The sequence below is a fragment of the Neodiprion lecontei genome, chromosome 3 (assembly GCF_021901455.1).
Source record: "Neodiprion lecontei isolate iyNeoLeco1 chromosome 3, iyNeoLeco1.1, whole genome shotgun sequence".
Taxonomy (NCBI): domain Eukaryota; kingdom Metazoa; phylum Arthropoda; class Insecta; order Hymenoptera; family Diprionidae; genus Neodiprion; species Neodiprion lecontei.
In genome coordinates this window covers 7,786,701-7,796,725 of record NC_060262.1, presented here as the reverse complement: position 1 = coordinate 7,796,725, position 10,025 = coordinate 7,786,701, and the positions used below count along the sequence as shown (strand labels likewise).

At 39.0% G+C, this 10,025-nt stretch overlaps 1 long non-coding RNA gene across 1 annotated transcript; it reads right to left on the bottom strand.

Annotated features, from left to right (window-relative positions):
- Positions 1-192: 192 nt before the first annotated feature.
- LOC124293229 lies at positions 193-5,551 on the bottom strand. Its single transcript, XR_006903144.1, has 2 exons — positions 5,216-5,551; positions 193-1,862 (listed from the first exon to the last, which is right to left on the bottom strand). It is a non-coding gene; the product is annotated as an uncharacterized LOC124293229 (long non-coding RNA).
- Positions 5,552-10,025: the final 4,474 nt, after the last annotated feature.

Sequence of the window (10,025 nt, the reverse complement as noted above, 5' to 3'; positions counted from 1 at the left end):
TACCTTCATGCAACGTTCTTTTTATATCATCTATTTGGAATGGAGTCATTCTGGTTTTGTTTACGTAACATCAAAAATATTAAAAAATAATGTAGACTAAGTACTTGAGGACAGCTGAATACTTAAATATTCAGATGGAAAGGTTGACCGTAGGTGGCAACGAAAGGTTAAATCAAACTTAACAGACTGTACTTACTGATTTGGATCTTTGCTTTTAATTTTTTTCTTATCTTTTTCTTTCAACATTACATTGTCAATGGTCTTAATGCCTTATATATTTTTAATCATATTGATACAACGTTATTCCCGGATTATCTAGAATGTCGATATTGCAGCTTCGCTTTTTTACTAGCGACTCTTGACGATCTGAAGGTTTCCTCTGCGGCAAGCCATGTGTTGCAATGTGGTCCCAAAATTATCTCTAACATCAATATCGGAATCTCTCTCTTTCACCAGCCACTTGACGACATCAAGGTTTCCATTTTAAGCAGCTATCTGATGTAATCTTTCCCCACTGTGATTCCAAGCTGTTTTAACAGCATCTCGCTGGCTTGCCGGTAATTTCAAAGTCATCAAATGCCCATTTTTAACAGCTGTGTGCATTGGTGTATTTTCGTGTTCATCGGTAGCATTAATGTTAGCTTTTTGGTCTAGCAGCCATTCCACAACTGCCAAGTTATTTTCATCTGATGAACTCTCGACATTTTTGAAGTTGACATTTTGAAATTATCCTACGCATCAGAATTCTCCCATCACGCCCGGGCTTAATGGTAATTAACTTTTGCGGATTGGCAAAATTTTTTGCAAGCAATGTGCAGTAGAATTTCATATTTTTATGGCTGCCTTCTTCAGTAGCAATGTGCAAAATATTTTTGCCATCTTGGTCACTACGAATTTATCCAATTCAATCTGTCAGAAAGAAACCTCTAATGTTGAGCTCAATGGTGGTTTGGATAACAGATCGTTCAGATAGGCACGGATTACAATTATTCTTTGATTCAAGCAGAATTTGCTTCAAAGTAAATATTTGTAATTTTGAGATTGAATGGGTTTCTTCCGATTTTTATAATTATTCATGTAAATAATCGGCTACAATATATTCCATAAAAGTAAGGCGAATGAAATGTGCTCTCTGATTGATTACAATTGTCACAATGCCAGTTCACTTTGTACCTCTACTAATCTTGTCTTTCAATTTTTTCACTTTGTCCATTTCTTTCGGAAACAATTTCCATGTCCCTGAATGCTCTTCTTTGAGCAAGATGTACAATGCTAATCGCTGTTGGGCCATCAGAAATTTTGTCCTCAATTCCTTGGCATCTTCTTGCGCTCCAGGATTACTTAAGCCTTTTATTTTTTTTTTTTCTTACAATATACTGCATACTTCTTGTCACATATCTACTCTGATATGATTCAACACATCCAGCTCCATATTTTAATGATCAACTACTCATACAATCTCATCATTATTGCAGAAAAATACTTCAGCAATCACTTGAATTTGCAGTGGAACATCACAGAATTTATTCAGCTGATCAGAGATTGTATTTGATAATTTCTCTAGCACAGTTTTAGTACTTTTGGATACTTAAATGGAGAATAGACGTTGATGTTGAGGCTATGCCCCCGAAGCGAAAGTGCCAACGTACTCTTAGCTTATTCCTGGGATATCTCAAGAATTTTAAGAACTACTTTTGGTCCTTTAGTGTTTAATTACTCTTATTCTTGTTGCTGTTTTCTTTCAATATTCATTTTCTTCTTTTTTTTTGACCCCTTCTGGGATGTTCCCCAGTTGCGTTGACGTTTACGAGGCTTCAGGCGGGAAGGATGTAACAGCACGACAAAAAAAAAAAAAAAACACACTGAAACAGAGGCAGTTAATGTATTATTGTTTAGAAACAAATGCACCTATATTATAATTTAAGATTATTTCTTATTATAAAATCAGCCAGGGCCGTAATAACCTGGGTTGGCCCTTTTAGGAATATTTCTTGCAGTTTAGTACCTATTGTAATTTTGTGTTTGTGTAAAAAGTCCTTGAACTTGACTCGGGGGAGGCTAAAGTATAGGCACTTCCAAACCAAGTGGTTAGCCGACGAAACAGGGTGACCACACGTGCAAATCTGTGGAGCAACCAGACCCATCTTGGCTAGGTGCTCATTGGAATTTGTATGATTTCATTCAACTCAACTGATCAGTGTTATTTTTTTCCTGCTAAGGGACAAATTAGCAAACCATGGATGGCAGGTGAATTTGGCCGCTAAAGAGCAATAGGTGATTCCTTTCAGGCGTTCTGAATCGAGGATACTAAATTGACTTGAAGTTAAGGTAGAACTTCTAGATAAGTGCCTTAAGTTGGCCCAGAATACCCGGTTGTTCAGCGCCAGAGGGCGGTCCCTGGCGAGACGAGGTTAGATCTACGAGCTCGTTACCCGGGATTGCGACATGTGCTGGGATCCAGATAAGGAAACATTGGTACTCTAGCTTGTGGAGGTTGAAAAGCTTTTGTTTTATTGAGATTAGAATAGGGATGACCTTATTGTAGGTCGAAGGGAGCATGAGGGCTGTGAGGACACTAAGGAAATCGAAAAGAATTAAGGATCTATTACACCTCATTTCAATAATTAGCTTAACGGCCTTGAAAATATTGAGCGCTTCTGCAGAAACTATGGATGAGTGGCTACTCAAGCCAAAACAGGCTGGTTCCCTTTCACTCGGTGGATAACGAAGGTAGAGACCCTCGAAGGGAAAGCGCTTTTGGAACCGTCCGTATAAAACTATGAGTGATTACCAAACCTCGTACCACAAATGGATCTTAGCCTTGCAGTGGGGAACGGATCCTTCCTTACAGTAAAACCTATTTCTGTGTTAATGTTTGATTCGGTGAAAATTGCAAAATAGTCTAGACCGAACCATGGGGGAATTTTAGAAGACATAATCCATGATGCTGATGAAGCCCAATCTACCTGATTGAGGGAGAGCCTTTGCTTGACCTGCAGCCTGTGGAAATCTAGTTTTGCCAGCCTGATATAAATTGGATAGTGATCACTACCTAGGGGATCGTCCAGGGTTGACCACGAGGAGCTCGGAAAAAGCGAGACTGAAACAAAGGTCAGGTCAGGCACGTTTTTTCTATATAAATCTACATGGATTCTGGTGGCTGATCCATTGTTTAGTATGCATAAATTACTTTCTTCGAATGCCTCGGACAAAAATCTTCCGTCCTGATTTAGTAGTTGGCTGCCCCAAAGGGTATGGTGTGCATTAAAGTCTCTGCAGATGATTAGATTATTGAATTGGGATGCAACTTGGAAGAACTCCCTTCACCCTCACTGGTTAAGAAATTAGTTCGGAGGGCAACAAACATTAGGAATATGGATGTTGCTGGAGTTCAAAATCCGTAGTCGGACCATGTCCCACTCCATCTTATTCGGGAGTGGGTGATGATCAATTCTTTGGAAAAAAAGGTCTTTTGCGATCAGAAAGGTCAGCCCCCTCCCACAGGGTAGAGGCTGGCCTGTTCCTCCTGACCATGTTCAAGCGTTTCTAGTGTAAAAGCTGATTCGAAGTTAACCAAGTTTCCATCAGACATACAACGTCATACCTGTTACTAAAACCCTCGAACGTGTTCCACTTAGTAAAAATAATGCGACAGTTCCATTGAACTACATCTAGAAAATAAGCCATATTATTTTTGGCGTTGCCGCCTATAAAGCTCCTCCGAAGCTTTGATGTTCGCTATGATTTTTTCAGAGTCGGAAATTCTTCGACGATCCGGATGCATAAAAATTTAGAGAAGTCCCCAAGGGACTTACGAATTTTTGTCCTCACCCAGTCCCTCATCCTCATGTCCAAATCTGACGGAGACGGTAAGGTTTAAGATATATCAAGATACTGTTCTACATCCATTGAAGAATCTAGATCCTTATAATTAAATTCCAGAATCAAGGTAGTAGTCTGTTTTTCCCGTAAAGGGAACAGGATCTGTTAAGGGGGAATCTGAGGCCGGTAAAGAGGTAGCCTGTCCAGAGAAAGCTGTCGTAGTTTGTCTGGAGTTCCAGTTGACATAGGCAGAGATTACTGGACAGGATATGGATGGCATACTCCTAGAGTCGTTCTTCCTGATGAGAGATAATGGAGAGAATTCCTTCCTGTGCAGTAAGGAAACCTGAGCAGTGGGGGATGAGTGGCCTTTAAGGCTGCCGCTTCTTTAGAGAATTTTGTGCGAATAAGTTCTTTTTTCTTGCTACAGATCGGGCAACCCCTGTCTGAAGCTTTATGTTTGCCCTGGCATTTTGCGCAGCGGAAGTTTTGAGATGAATTTGGCACCTCACAAGATGTTTCATGGTGTAATGTACAGCAATAATTACATTTGGCTTTGCCCCGACATTGAGATTGTACGTGACCGAATCTAAAGCAATAGCGACACATTTTTACTAATGGTAAATATGGTACTATGCCCCTAGTGTTCAGAAATATGGCAACCTTGTCCAGGAGAGCCGAGCCTCGAAAGAAGCATTCGATGCATGTCGAGTTCTCCCGTTCAAGACTGCCATCCGAGGAGTGAAATATACACGGAATTCTTTCGATATGGGAAACTTCAGAACCAGATTGTCCTAACACGGTGATGTTGTCCCAAACGTCTTCTTCTGAGAGAGAAGGGACCTACATCTTTGATTAGCGCTATTTTGTAAATGCACCCATCGAGAACATATGCTCCTAAGGCTGGATTGCATTTTTCAATACCTTGTCCGACGAAGAAATTTGCATCCTCGACATTGTTGAAGAAAAGATTATAATGGTTGGTGCCTGATGCCTTAATATTTGAAATGCTCTTGAGGAGTCTATTGTTCTTTAGTAATTTAGCAAAACTCATAGTGTGAATCTTGCCCGCATTTCCCCCATTTTTACTGTAGACCTGTACCAGGTATGGTGGGAAGTCACCCTGTATATACCTATTGCTACGGACCCTCAAAGAGGTCACCCAGGAGGTTAGTTGATCAGCCCCTCTAATTTTGTTAGGTGGGGAATTTGAATCGCCGGGGACCTCGTCAGAGAGATCCTTGCCCCATTTCGAGGCCGGTGTTAGTAACGTATCAGGCATTATGACAGGAAAGAGAAAGAAGAAGAAAGAAACACAAAAAGTGAAAAGAAACAAAATAAACAAGAGAGGAGAAACCAGAGGATTTACAACAATCAACAAGACAGGACAAACCTTGCAGAGATCGAAACAGGAAGTTAGAAGAGAAGCGGCCTGCCTCTCCCTATCGCTTTCCAATTCCGACTGGGACCGGCGTCTGTTGATAGGCCATCTTGAGGCACTCTTAAAGACGTTTTGACACGGGGTATGTTCCGATATACACTGCGAGCACTGTTCAGTGCTCTTACTGGGGAGAAATTCGTTCCGTTATAGACGGACAGTATACAGTCGCAGTATCCTAGGGAAATATATGACGTCATAAATCGTTGCCATTTTTCTACTGTGAACACTGGTGCTTTCGAGGTAAGGTGCTCTCAGTGCTTTGATCACGTGATCAACAGCGTTCAGAAATTTAGCAGCTTCCACTATTGATAATTATTATTATTGAATATTGTCATTTAAAAATATCGGCCGTTAAAAACAAAAATGGAAAATTTGAATAAATTGTGTTTATTGCAATGTGAAACAAATATTATCTATGAAATGAAAGTAACGCCAAAAAATGTCGATCACAGTATACTGTACTGCGTTCCGTTTTAAGCAGTAACCAGTATAGCTAACTGTACAGGAACGGCTTCGCAGTATATTAAATTGACGACACACCTTACAGTGCTCGCAGTGTATATCGGAACATACCCACGGTGCTACAAATCGGTCCGAGTTTTCGCATACAGATTTTAGTAACTTAAATTTCACCATCATTTTGCGCTCCGAGGAATTCAGACGGCGCTGCGGTCGACAACGTAAAGTTGAATTATTTACATGCTACCAACAGTGCAGAATCCTAAGTAGATAAAGCGATTGAATCATAACCTCTATTGTGCTCAAAAAGGTAACTTGAATGTTTTCTGTTTAATATTGTAATTTCCCATTCTACTTATTCTGGAACTTATTCTGGAACTTATTTTGGAATTTTCATGTGGATCCAGATACTGTATTATATGAAATGACGGATGAGAAAAAGAAAATTGAAAAAAGTGCTCGCTATTGCTTCAATAGTTGATATATTTTCATTTTATATTTGATATTTACCTTTGGAATTCACACATGCGTGATGCAAACTCTGCAATCATCTGCAATTGGCTGCCTGAATTCGCACAGGAGTGAATGCAGCAACTAGTACGGAATAATGGGACGCGATCCATTTTTTCATCCGCGTTTTCGATCCACGATTTACGTCCGAGTTTGTTGTATACACGATAAGGTTTCCCTCTGTACGATACGAGTTCTGGTAACTTTTCGTCGGTCCGAGAAATCGATTTCTAGCACCGTGTAAATACGTCTTAACGGAATGTTATGGGAATGTTGCTCGCCATGACAATTTCATCGTTAGGCCGGTGTAACATCCGACCGGAACGTCCGTATGTTTTATCGACTATTATTACTGCATGTTACTTTTATCAACTAACCAAACTCGAAGTACGAGAATCTTGTAACCATAAGGAATTAAAACAACTGTCTAACTATTTGGAATATCCCTAGATGGAAATAACTATGACATTCACTAACTAAAGCTTAAAAACCATGTTACGAGATCTTCGCACTACAAAGAGCTATAATATTATTATACGTTACTATACATATATCACTATCATATTAACACCATAATTAACTAACACGATTATATCCAATTATTATATAGCACTCGACAATACCATTTGTGCATTCGGAGCTGAGAGCTATTATACTATAAGCAACTTACGCTTTACCATATAGCCTGGAGTATAGAAGACTGTAAAACCATGGATAAATGTATAACCAATATAATGTAAAGATAGCACTGCTGCAATAACCCATAAAACCAGAGACTGCAAAACCTTCAAAACCGTGAATACTAATTATTCAGCATGAACTATACCTTCCTCCGTAACGCCGTATTGTAGGCAACACGCGCAACGTTTTGAAGGCAATGCAGATCTCCAATGTGGAGCCATACAGAGCTTCATCTAGAGAACACATTAGGAAACTTACCGACGAAACGATTGAAAGTAAATCAACTCGCGCTAAACTCAAAGATGCATTCGTGGCAACGCCCAATGACAGGCAACCAACAAATATAAAGAAAACGTTCTAGAAGCTTCCAAGCCGATTTATATCAATATAAGAATTAATAATTACAGAAGAGAATTATATACAAAAAGCACACATGTAAACCTGCTCTAAAACTATGGATTATCAAATTGTTAAATACCCTAAATCTGTTAAGATAGTTATAACACAAACACCTAAGAATATTTGCAGCAGCGCGATTCTAATAATGTTAAGCAAATAGCAACTATGTTTCATAAACAATCGCTATTGTACTCCAGGTGAATAACGACAGTAATCGATTATAATACATATGTAATTTTATATAGATACACGCTATAAAACTAACAAACGACGGGTAACCAATATGACATATGGACTTTGTAACGAGCAAGATAGTAAAAATATTAAGAAGTAAACAGGAACTAGAATTAAGCGCATCGTGACCCTGAAAATGCACACGGCACTTAAATAAAACATGAGTCACCACTAGCGCATACGCACTGCGATGACCACATATTAGGAAATAGCTGCTGAAAGCACAAGACGGGGGAAGAAGCTCAGTAGCCGAGGGGCCAAGGGGGGCTTGCGCCTCAACAACAAAGCTCACGCAGAATGGAAAATTACAGAACAAAGTCTCCGCACCTACACCGCCGCACCAGTGCAGCGTTATACCATATGTAAAAACTTACAATATGGTAATAGCTAATGAATCAAGATCACAGGCGTGCATGCGGCGAAGATGTCGTGTCCTAATTAGAATTCCTAGAAAAAGGGGGAGGTGCGCAAAGGTGACAAAAAATCTAAAGAGGGGGATCGTTCTGCGCAACGATCGACCCTTATAAAAACGGCGACCGATCACCCGATCGTCCTCTTGGTTTCTACCACCAGATTCGTCATCTTGCTCCGGTACAGTCTCGCGGTAAAATCCTTTTGCCTTTTGCATTTAAACTTTTCATACAATGTTACTCTGCCCAAAAGTCCAGCGAGCTTTCAGCTCCATTTTGTCATATTAAGTTTAAGATCTTACACTGTGTAACTCCGTTTTTGTGACTTGAAATATTAAACTTATAAAATAAATCGAAGTTAATCAAAGTATTCAAATATATTAGAGTCAGTTATTCCGTTAAATCCTCCCACCAATCTACGCTGCAACTCATCACATCCAGAGTATTCTCAAGAGGTAAGCCAATTAATTAAATCTTTTATCCAATAATTACTCCTTCTTCGGTTCGTTCGATTAGAGCGACAGAATGCCCGTTGTCCGGTGTATTTCAATACTTAATCGGTAATTGGTGACCCAAACTACTGATGTGAGTCTAGCTGTAGCTGTGTGAATGTTTCCAGTGTCTAGCATCTGGAAATTTCCACCAGGTACCGTTCCGACGTCACACCAGTGTATATATACAGGGTGTCCCTAAATTGAGGGACACGGACCAGCGAGCGTGATACCTGACTGAAATGCAACCGAGAATTTCTTTACCGGAAGCTCGTCCGACGCATAGTTTTTGAATTATAAGCGATAGCGTTAGGCCAATCAGAGTGCACCATTTCATCTGGATTTGCCGCCAAGGAAATTGCTGTTTTGTTCGTCTGGGTGAATTTTTATTATTCGGTTACAAATTAAATATCGGCACCTCCCCTCACTCGCTGTTGTACCCCTTCTCGAGCGCTGACCTCGGTATTGTTGCCGCGGCACACGCTGCCGGCCGCACACCCACGGACGCACACTCGTGTGTGTGAAAATAAGCGAATGCCCAGCTACACAATACTACAAAACACACATCTACGAGTGAAAATAAAAATAAGTCTCCAAATAAATCAGCGGATTTAAGATTTAATGTTATAAAACACTTCCAATCATCGATGTATGCATAAAACTAGAGATTTTAGATGATTGATATGCCGTTAGGGTTCATAATTAGTCATTCAATCAATCTGAATTATGCTTTCCGAACATTTTTTGTGTCTTTGCAACATAACTTTTCCACTAGTTTGAAATTCATCATTGACATCCGATTTTTCAATAATGCGAGGGAACAACAACTCGCTGAAATGACGTGTCAATAGGTTTGTAAATCACTTACGATTCACCTGAGTTAACACAAAATAACTGAATAAATGAGAATTCACTGACTCACTAAAAATGATAACTGAAATCTGGAGAATTATTTGAGATTTAACTGAATTAGGAAGAGTTGTAACAAGTCAAGTTACTTTGAATAACTTTAGATTCGTGCCAAAATTTTATGTTTAGAGAGAAAAATAATTAAATTCAAATAAAAAAGTAATTTTAAATCAAGAAGAAGGAAATTCCCAAATACCTGAATTCAAATGAAGCAATTTCAATTTAATAAATCTATCTGAATTTGAAGAAAAATAATTATTATTATTTGGAATAGAAAAATGAAGTCGAACTACATGAATAAATTCAATTAATTCAACTCAAAAAAATATGGTGTCATTCAAATTCCCAGTTATTTCCTCGTCGATTCAATGTGGGTCTGGAGCCGCTTGTTTACTAACACGAACGATGCAATACAGTATCGATGTATGTGATTTAAGTAACAATTACCCAAAATTTGTCAAACTCAAAAATATTTTGAATAAAACTATGAATTATCGAAATATCTCTTCTGATATTAAGACTACACGCAGAAATTTACCAAATTGATTAATTTTTACCAATTTGATCGAGCCATGTCCGATTACTTTGTTGAAATCGATTAATCGATACATCAATTATTCTCAGATAAGTGTCCATCACTAGCATTGATCTCAACAATTTCAACGTTAC